The sequence below is a fragment of the Ursus maritimus genome, unplaced genomic scaffold (genome assembly GCF_017311325.1).
Source record: "Ursus maritimus isolate PB19 unplaced genomic scaffold, ASM1731132v1 scaffold_31, whole genome shotgun sequence".
Taxonomy (NCBI): Eukaryota; Metazoa; Chordata; class Mammalia; order Carnivora; family Ursidae; genus Ursus; species Ursus maritimus.
This window is the reverse complement of record NW_024425675.1, coordinates 6946976-6955843: the sequence shown is the minus strand read 5'-3', so window position 1 is coordinate 6955843 and position 8868 is coordinate 6946976. Positions and strand designations below refer to the sequence as shown.

General features: G+C 36.2%; 1 long non-coding RNA gene across 1 annotated transcript; it reads left to right on the top strand.

Moving 5' to 3' along the window:
* Positions 1–602: 602 nt before the first annotated feature.
* LOC103656498 lies at positions 603–8850 on the top strand. Its single transcript, XR_566633.2, has 3 exons — positions 603–906; positions 997–1151; positions 5402–8850. It is a non-coding gene; the product is annotated as an uncharacterized LOC103656498 (long non-coding RNA).
* Positions 8851–8868: the final 18 nt, after the last annotated feature.

Genomic DNA, 8868 nt, shown 5'->3' with positions numbered 1-8868 from the left:
TTTATACAAACAAGTAGCAGTGTTCTTTTATACAGTTCTTTTAAAAGCCATTTTTCATTTGTTCTTTAATTAGGTTTACTCTCTTGGGCTGGAATCTGTACTAAGAATTAAAAAGAGGTTTAAAAAGCGTAATTACGTTAGAGTTTCTAAATGAAGTGATTTTCTGTTCCCAGATATTTGATTGGACGTCTTCTTTTTTAGGTTGTTGTTAAGTCGAAAATGATCATTTAGGCACATAAAATATGGTTGGCGTTTTCTTTCTTTCTTTTTTTTCCTTGGTAATCTCTGGAACAACTCCGAACGCTGTAGGTTTGTGTTACTTTTCAGGCTGAGATTTAATTATGTGATGAATTTTAATCTACAAAGATCTTTTAATCTAAAGTTTTAGTTCTAGTCAACTGAACATAGACTACAAACAAATTTAATGTTTTCTCATAAGTTCTTTGTATCACCTCCCAAATTTGTAAAACGTCTTTATTACATATTAGAGATAATCTGCTCTTACTTGTCATTGCCACTTTTTACTTAAAACTGATTGTAGCAATAAGGTCAGGAAAAGTTTTGTCCAAGGCGTTTCTTTTCTAGCTGATTGTTACCAAGCTTCCATTGAGTAGCCTTCATCTACAATGAATTTTGCTCAGTATGTGAAAGAATGAGCCTACCTAGATGAGATCGATGGCACTTCTACATTGTTCCGGATTTTATGGCCCACTAGTGTAATTCCTGGAGTCACTACCCATCCTTAGGAAATTAGAGAATTGGCCAGAGGCATTCTAGGAAAAAATCTATAATCTATCTCATTCACAAATCTCTAGGGATCCCAGAGGAGAAGAGAGACTCAGTCGAAGTAGGCTGCTGTCATTTACTACCTACCTCTTCTTCCTTTTGCTCAGAGGCTGTAGTCAGGTGAGAACAGAATTAGAATTGTTTCAAGTTACGTCGTGTTCCTAGAAATTCCTTGACCTTTAAAGTACAGCTCTGTTCAATTCCTTACAGCCTGCTGGTACCACAGTAGGGAAAAGCTACATTTGCATGTGTCGTTTAAGCCAACACAGGGAACATCCGCAGCAAAGCCCGCAGGAAGAGCCACCAGGCAGTCACAGCTTGGCTGCGTAGCAGCTCTGCGCTTGCCAGAGTTTGGCAATCAGTTGGTGAGTAGCTGTCCTCCGGTCGCCATTCTGTCCCTTCAGGAAACCTTGTAGGAGTGCAGCGTTCAAAACGCCATAGAAGTGAATAAATCATTTTTGCCTCAGATGATCAGAGAAAGCTTCATTGATGAATAGCGTAGGTAGATCTCGAAAGGATAGGTAGACTGTGAGAGGGGCATAGGGCTTACTGTTCTGGGAAAAGGAGGACGGCCTGAGGAAGAGTCAGGAAGAGGGAAGTGTATTTGGACAACTGGCAGTTTGGGTGGGTTGGGACGTAGTTTTTACCGTGATACTCAAAACTGTTCAGGTTGAGTGCGATCGTGACGGACTTCCAATGGCAAGGTAAGGAAGTTGAGTGTATTTTCACTGGTAAGCTGTTGAAGGTTGCTGTGGAAAAATAATAAAAATTAAGGCAGTGCTTTTAGATGATTAATCTGTTCATGCCAAGTACTTTTAGATCACTGCTCCTTTTTTGCAAATTTGAGTTCCATGGATCTCATCAGTAAGTTAGATAAAATTTGGCTGTTAAATTTTCCATAAAGGTCCAAAAGCTGACCCCCATATACCTCAGAGGAGTCTTTCTTCTTAATATTTAATAAGGAAATTAAGTAGTTTTTAAAGTTATCGTCAGGAAATAACCAGGTCATGACACACGATTTCATGTAAAGCCTTATTAATGAGAAATTCTTTGCAATATATACTTGGAATGAAAGTATAACCAAAAATCACTTTTCACCTCGGGATGATGTTGGAAAATTTATTTGAAATAGTTGAAAGGCTTATTTTGGTTTCATGTAGAGTTCAGTTGTGAATACATATTCCAAAGAATATAAACATTACAGTGTTCCTCTGGAATTCCCATGGAGCAACTCCCAGAAAATGTCTATTTTAGATAGAATCTTTAATCTGTAATATGTATAATACAGGATATATAAAATCAGCACAAATTATTTAAAATTATTTAAAAATATACTATCGGTACGTTATCTGTGGTATGTATATCCCACCCACCTTCAAGAACTCAGTGGAGTCAAGGCTAGATAGATTAAAGGCATTACTCACTTTTTCTGTCTACTCTTAGATGAATGCACTTAAACTTATCTTGCCCCTGTGGTAAAGTTTCGAAGCTGTTAGCACGTAGGGCTGAAACGTTTTAAAAGAGGGTATTGGAAGGATTCAACTTGAATAATAAATGCTATACTTTGAAGCCAATATAATGTGGTATAATACCTATTTTGGAATAGGCCAAGGCAAAATTAAGAAAAAATACGTTATTTATTGTTATTTTTTCTGAGTTTATTTTGAATTATGGCACGCTGAAAACTTACTGTGATGAATGCTGTTGAATAAAGTGGCCTCAAATTAACGAAAAGATTACAAATCAGGTCTGTGTTATGTTCTGGGTCACCAAAATTCTTTAACTTGTTAACTTGTTATGTACAATGAAAGTCCTACATTTTTGAAGCTTTCCCTGTTACAAAGTTACTGATATTTTGCTTAGATTAATGCAGTTTAATGATTAGGATTTTAATTAATCTTTGCTGAGTTTACACATGGACTTGGAGAGTGGTGTAGAATAGCATATTGACATGTTCTCTCTCCCAAAAATTAGCAGTAAAAGGTGGATTATGAAGCTGACTTATGAGATGGAATTTGAAACTCAAAGGCTGTTTTTTTGTTTTTTTTAAATTCCATCTAAAATGTGTATTGTAATTCTATAAATACACTTATCAAGATAAAACACACAAGCTTCACTTTGCTATTCTTCGTTAACAACTAATTTTGGTGATTTAGAAGGGCTGTTGTTAATGATTTGTGTGATAATGTCTCTTCACATCCCCCTCTTTCCCATTCTCTAATAGTCCCAGCAGTAAAAATCTTTGGAGTTTCCCTGCTTGATTTCTTGGCATTACTGATTAGAAAATTCAGTTATAAATATTGATTTTATGTAATTGACTTTTTAAAAAAGAGAACCATAATACCTTTTGCATATTTTTATATTTGACTCATTCACCTTTTTTTTTTTTTGTAAAGATTATTTATTAGAGAGAGAGTGAGCACACGAGTGGGGGGAGAGGCAGGGGGTGAGAGAGAAAGGAGAGAAGCAGACTCCCACTGAGCAGGGGGGGTAGATGTGTGACTTGATCCCAGGACTCTGGGATCATGACTTGAGCAGAAAAGGCAGACGCTTAACCGACAGAGCCACCCAGGCATCCCATCGTTTACCTTTTTTTCTTCTTCTTCTTCTTTTTTTTTTAAAGAAGTAACTGTGCTTAGCATAACAGTGAGTGGTAGCACTTCATTTATCTTTTGATGACCAGTAAGATGGGTTCAAATAAACAGTTTACAGATAACATTGATTCCCATAGCTTCATCATCCCTTCTGGGCATAGGGCTGTCAAATCATTGTCTCAGTCCCACCCGCTAGTACTTGATGTTGATCGTACCCTGGACTTTGTGCCCTAACAGTCGCTCCTCACCTCCAGTTCAGCCTGCGTTGAGTTAAAATTATCTTCTTCTTTAAAATTGACTAACCTCATAATTTGCCTATTTCTGTGGTTAGTGCTGTTATTGTCTGCCACTGCAGCTCAAATGCTGGGATCCTTTTAGACTCTGTTTTTTCCCCTTTGTTTGGTTAATCTTTTTCTGATTCTGTTGCCATTAGCTTTAGTTCATGTGTTGATTACCTCTCCTAATGTAATGCAATAGTCTATTAGCTTGTTTTTTAACCTAATGATTTCCCTCTTCCATCTACACATTTAAATTTAATTTTCAAATGGGTAGGATTTAAGAGAGTACATGTATGATAAATGAGTATGAAATTATATTTGTGTGTTTCTGAGGATAACTTGGAATTGTACAGAGCTTTAAGGTCGTTCTGAATATCCGTGAAAATTTTTGTACAGGTGTATGAAAAGGATACTGTTTAAAGGTTTTAATTAGTTAGGATTTTTTCTGTAACATCCAAAAGGTATGTTCTGTTTATAAGCTTCAGTGATTTCTTAAAGTTTTCAGACTTCTCTAATAATGACACTTAATCCCCAAATACTGGTTCAATAGAGTCATTCATTCAATAACCATGTTTACTATGTACCAGACACCGTAAATCAAGACACATTGCTTACCAAGAGATATGAGAGGTTTGAATTACTGGAAAAATGATTTTTGTTCTTGAATAGAAAAGCTTAGGATAAGGGTAATGTTTTACTCATATTTATCAATTAATAATGATGCAGTCAGTTAAAATCCTGTAAGGATTTTTAAATGTGAAAGTCATCAGAAGTATATTACGAAGAATAATCATACAGGAACAGCTAGGAGAAATTTTTTAATTTGGTAAATAACTTATTACAATATAAGACATAAGTAAGTGAAACAGAATGGTACTGGTTTGCGATAGACAAGTCCGTGAAATCCCAGAAACGGATTCAGGATATATGTGGGAATTCAGTAACCTAAAAGCAGCACTTCAAGTCAGTAGAAACATGGATTATTCAATAATTTGTGTTGGGACAGCTGATAGCTATTGGAAAAAAAAAAAGTAGTTTTATCCCATTCTCACTCTTTTAAATTCCAGACGAGTTGGAATTTAAATGCGAAGGTGGGAAAAATGAAATCGTAAAGTACTAAAAGAAACCGTGGATGAACATTATAAATGTGAAGTAGGGAAGTATGTCTTTTCAAGTAGGACATGTGCTGATAAAAGAATGTATTGATAGATTTGGCTACTTTAAAACAGAAAGCTGTGCCACAAGACAACCACAAACAAAATGAAGAGTTCTGGCAACTAATGAGAAGGGGCTGGTTTTTCTAATACATAATAAGATCTGTAAATCTAGAAGTAATAGGCAAAAACAAAGACAAAGATCACAGAAGCAACTAAAATGCGCATGTAAGTAGTAAAGGTGGTCAAGTGTACCAGTAATTCAATAAAACTATTATGGAGACTTTTGAACAAAGTAAACTGAAGAGTACAATGAATTTGCATGAATCTATCACTTATTTCGACACTTATGGCAAATCGTGTTTAACTTATAACCCTGTTACTTGCCTCTTTTGTATTAAGCAAATTTCAGTCATTCAACTATTTCATCTATAAATGTGTAATCTCCAAAAGAGACTTTTTCTAACACAATCACAAACCATTATTAAATCTAAATGGAACAAGGAAAAACAATAATTCTTTAATATCATCACATCCAGTTAGTGTTCAGGTTGTCTTACAGATCTCACTGTTGTTTTTTTTTCCCTAGGACATATGTTTGAGTCGGGATCCGGTTACTGTCCACATACTGTGATTGGTTGGTTTGGTTCTGCAGTCTCTTTAATCTTTAGATTTCTGTTTCATCCCTCTAATTCCTTACAATTTATTGAAGATAATGGGTTGTCTTAAGGAGTTTCCCACATCGTGGATTGTGTGGATTATGTCAGCCCATATGATGATGTGCTGTGGAGTTGGTCAGCATTAGCTGAATGACCTAAAAATTATTTTTATCACTTTTAGAAAACTTTCAACCATACTTTATTGTGTATTTTCTATCCCTTTCCCCTCCATCTTCACTCTGGATATTTCTTTCTGAAACTGTGTTTCAGTTTACTATTTTTTTTTTCTTAAGCTGTGTTGAGTTTTTTAAACCCATTCACTGAATTATCATCTTTAGTAGTCCCCCCCCCCCTCCCAGTTCTAGAATATCCACTTGGTACTTTGAAAATTTTTTTCTAATTTTCTGACTAAATTTTCAGGCTTGTCTGATTTTCTTGTATTAAATAGTCACTTTAAAGTCTGTGTATGATAAGTGGATATCTGCTGCCCTGTGGTTCTCTCTGTTTTTCATGATGTTGATTTCTCTCCTAGTACACCTAGTTATTTTGTGTGTTGACATTATATGTGAAAGAGAGCAGGGATTATTTCCGGGAGATGGTGTCTTCCTTCAGAATTGATTTGGTTTTGCTTTCAGAAGGCAGGTAAGGGTACTTAGGATCTTGAATCACCTTAATCAAGAAAGGGCTTGAGATTCTGAAGTTGGATTCAGTTCCTGATTCTGGGTACTCTTTACTCTCAGAGTGTGTCCCCATCCAAAACCGGAAGCCTTTACCAGAGTCCTTTCTCCTTGATAAGCCCTGAACTTTTTGTCCCCTTTCCTGTGAGTCTTTTGAAAGTTCTCCTCAGCCTGCCTCATCCACAGATGTCCCTATGGGAATAGTAGCCCTAGATGTTGGGCTTACCTGTGTACGTTTACTTCTCCGCTGTCCTGTAATTTTTCACTGCCTTGTTGGCATTTGGATGCTTTCAAGTAGCTGCCCTTGGTTTTGCCCACCTTTACTAGTGTTCAGGGAGTTGGCGTTTATTACCTAGTGTGCCATTACATTGAATTCTTTGTGATTCCTATATATATACATATATCTTAACCTTATAGAAATGCTACATACTATTCATTTCATTTGCTTCCTTGTAAGGAGCTTCCACATGCTGTCTCACTTACCAACATGTGTTGAGTTGGGCTTTGGGTGACAGTGTGAACACCTGTCTGCAGTGAATGCCTAATTCACCAGTAAGGAAAGAGGGCACTGCAAATGTTGTTTCATGCTGTGTTTCAGAAATTGCTTTTATTTCTGGACTGTGATTATTTCTGGACTGTGATTTCCTCATGCAGGATTTTGTACATGCCAGTTCAAAGTTTAAATTTATGCCATGTGTGAATACGTGCAAAATGCCCAAATAAGAATGGGGAAAATATCTTCTTTTTCCAGCCGTCTTGAGACACCTCAAACAACTCTGAAATACAATTTTTCTTCCAGTTTTCCAAAATATTTCTTTGGGTTGAGACCAAGAATGAGGTATTTTTGGCCAAAATGCTTCTTAAAAATTTTATGATTTTATAAGAAGAAATTTTCTTTTGAACTTCAAGCATATGTTATTATCATGGTATCTTATTCATGAACACAGCCATTTCAGTGTGTTTTTACATCAGTGAAATAATTTAGGTGTTCTGTATTATTATGAGTCAGTTATTTCTCTGACGTTTGGCCATTTCATATTCGTTGTTTTTCTGCTATCTTATCAGCCTATGTTTGTGTAGGTAACAGAACTAGCAATTAAAAATAGCCGTCATTATTTTGAGTAGGTTTTCAACCTTGTGTTTATGGTTTGCTGCATATAGTCTAAGATTACTATATTGCCAGAGACTTTCATATAGGTCTTTAAATATTTAATAAAACCATTTTGAAAACTGAAATTATTTGATGTTTTTATCTTGATTGCTCTGAACAAAGACCATACTTCAAACTTCCCCTTGATGCTTCAGGATGAAAGTCGGGTTAAGCAATATTTGAATTTAAATGTGGTTTAAAACATTTCTTAATTCTGAAGTCCTTTGTAGTCTTTATTTTCCAAGCAATATTAGCTGTATTTGATCTCTTAGATGAAGAAAGATTTGACTGTGATTAAATATGTGCAGTGCCATCCCGGAGTAAACTTTATTCTAGATTAATAAAATCTGTCCGGCATGATTTAGAAGAAGATATTTTAGGCCATTAAATTTCGTTACATAAGCTACAGTCTGTTTTAAATTCTGTGCACTAAAATCTGTTTTGCTTTAAAAAAAAAAAAAAAGGTCATTACGCTGGGAAATGTGGAGTATTTGTTTTCCAAAACCATCAAAAGCAAGCTTAGTCACTCATTTAGGAAAATTTGGAAGTACTAGTTTTAGCCTTTCAACTTAATGACAGTTACTATCATTGTCTAATTTTCTTCTCTGTACTTAAAAGCCTTCAGAACATGCTAATAATTGATTTGACTACATGTTTTTTTTGGTGCCTCTGTGGTTCAAATGCTGTTCCCTTCTCAGACAGGAAGTAAACTATAAAGTAAAGGAATCTAGCACCCTACCCGGTGTATATTTGGTAATGGGTAAATTACTTTCTCCCCCCAACCCCCACCACACACACATTTTGTCCGTGGTTTTAAATGTGTTAGGATATAAAAACAGTATCAAGAAGAATTTAAGAGCTCAGCTTCCATTCAAATCTTTAAACTTCTTCTAAAAGAAAAATTCAAAATTAATACATGATGTTGTAGGCAGAATTCTGTTGTGGCTCCCAGGATTCTCACCCCCTGGAGTATACACCCTGTATAACCCTGTGTCCTTGAGTGTGATCAGAGCTGTGAATAGGATGGAATAGTCACTCTCTTGGTTGGGTTGCATTAAATGCCAAAGGTGATGGTTGCATCATGCCTGTGATTATGTTATATGATCTAAGATCCTTTAGCCCACTAGAGAGGGATTCCTGCTGGCTTTGAAGAAGTAAGCCGCTATGTTGTGGAGGGCCACATGGTTGGGGCCTAAGAATGACTTTGGAGAGCAGAAAGCTATCCCTACCAACAACCAGCAAGAAATTGGGTACCTCAGCTCCAGACAAGAAGAGACTGTGAGATAATGAATGAATAAGCATTTAAGAGGGCCCCCCCCAAGCCTCAGGGGAGACCACATCCTGGCCAACACCTTGATTTTATTGAGCCTTCTGAGACCCTGAGCAGAAAACCAGTTAAATCAGTCTCTGACCCCAGAGACTGTGAGCCACAGAAACAGAGAAAATAAATACATTGTTCTAAACTGCTGAATTGGTGGTCATCTGTTAATACAGTAACAGAAAATTAATACATTTGGGGAAATCTCTCTCTCTCTCTCTCTCTCTCTCTCTCTCTCTCTCTCTCTCTCTC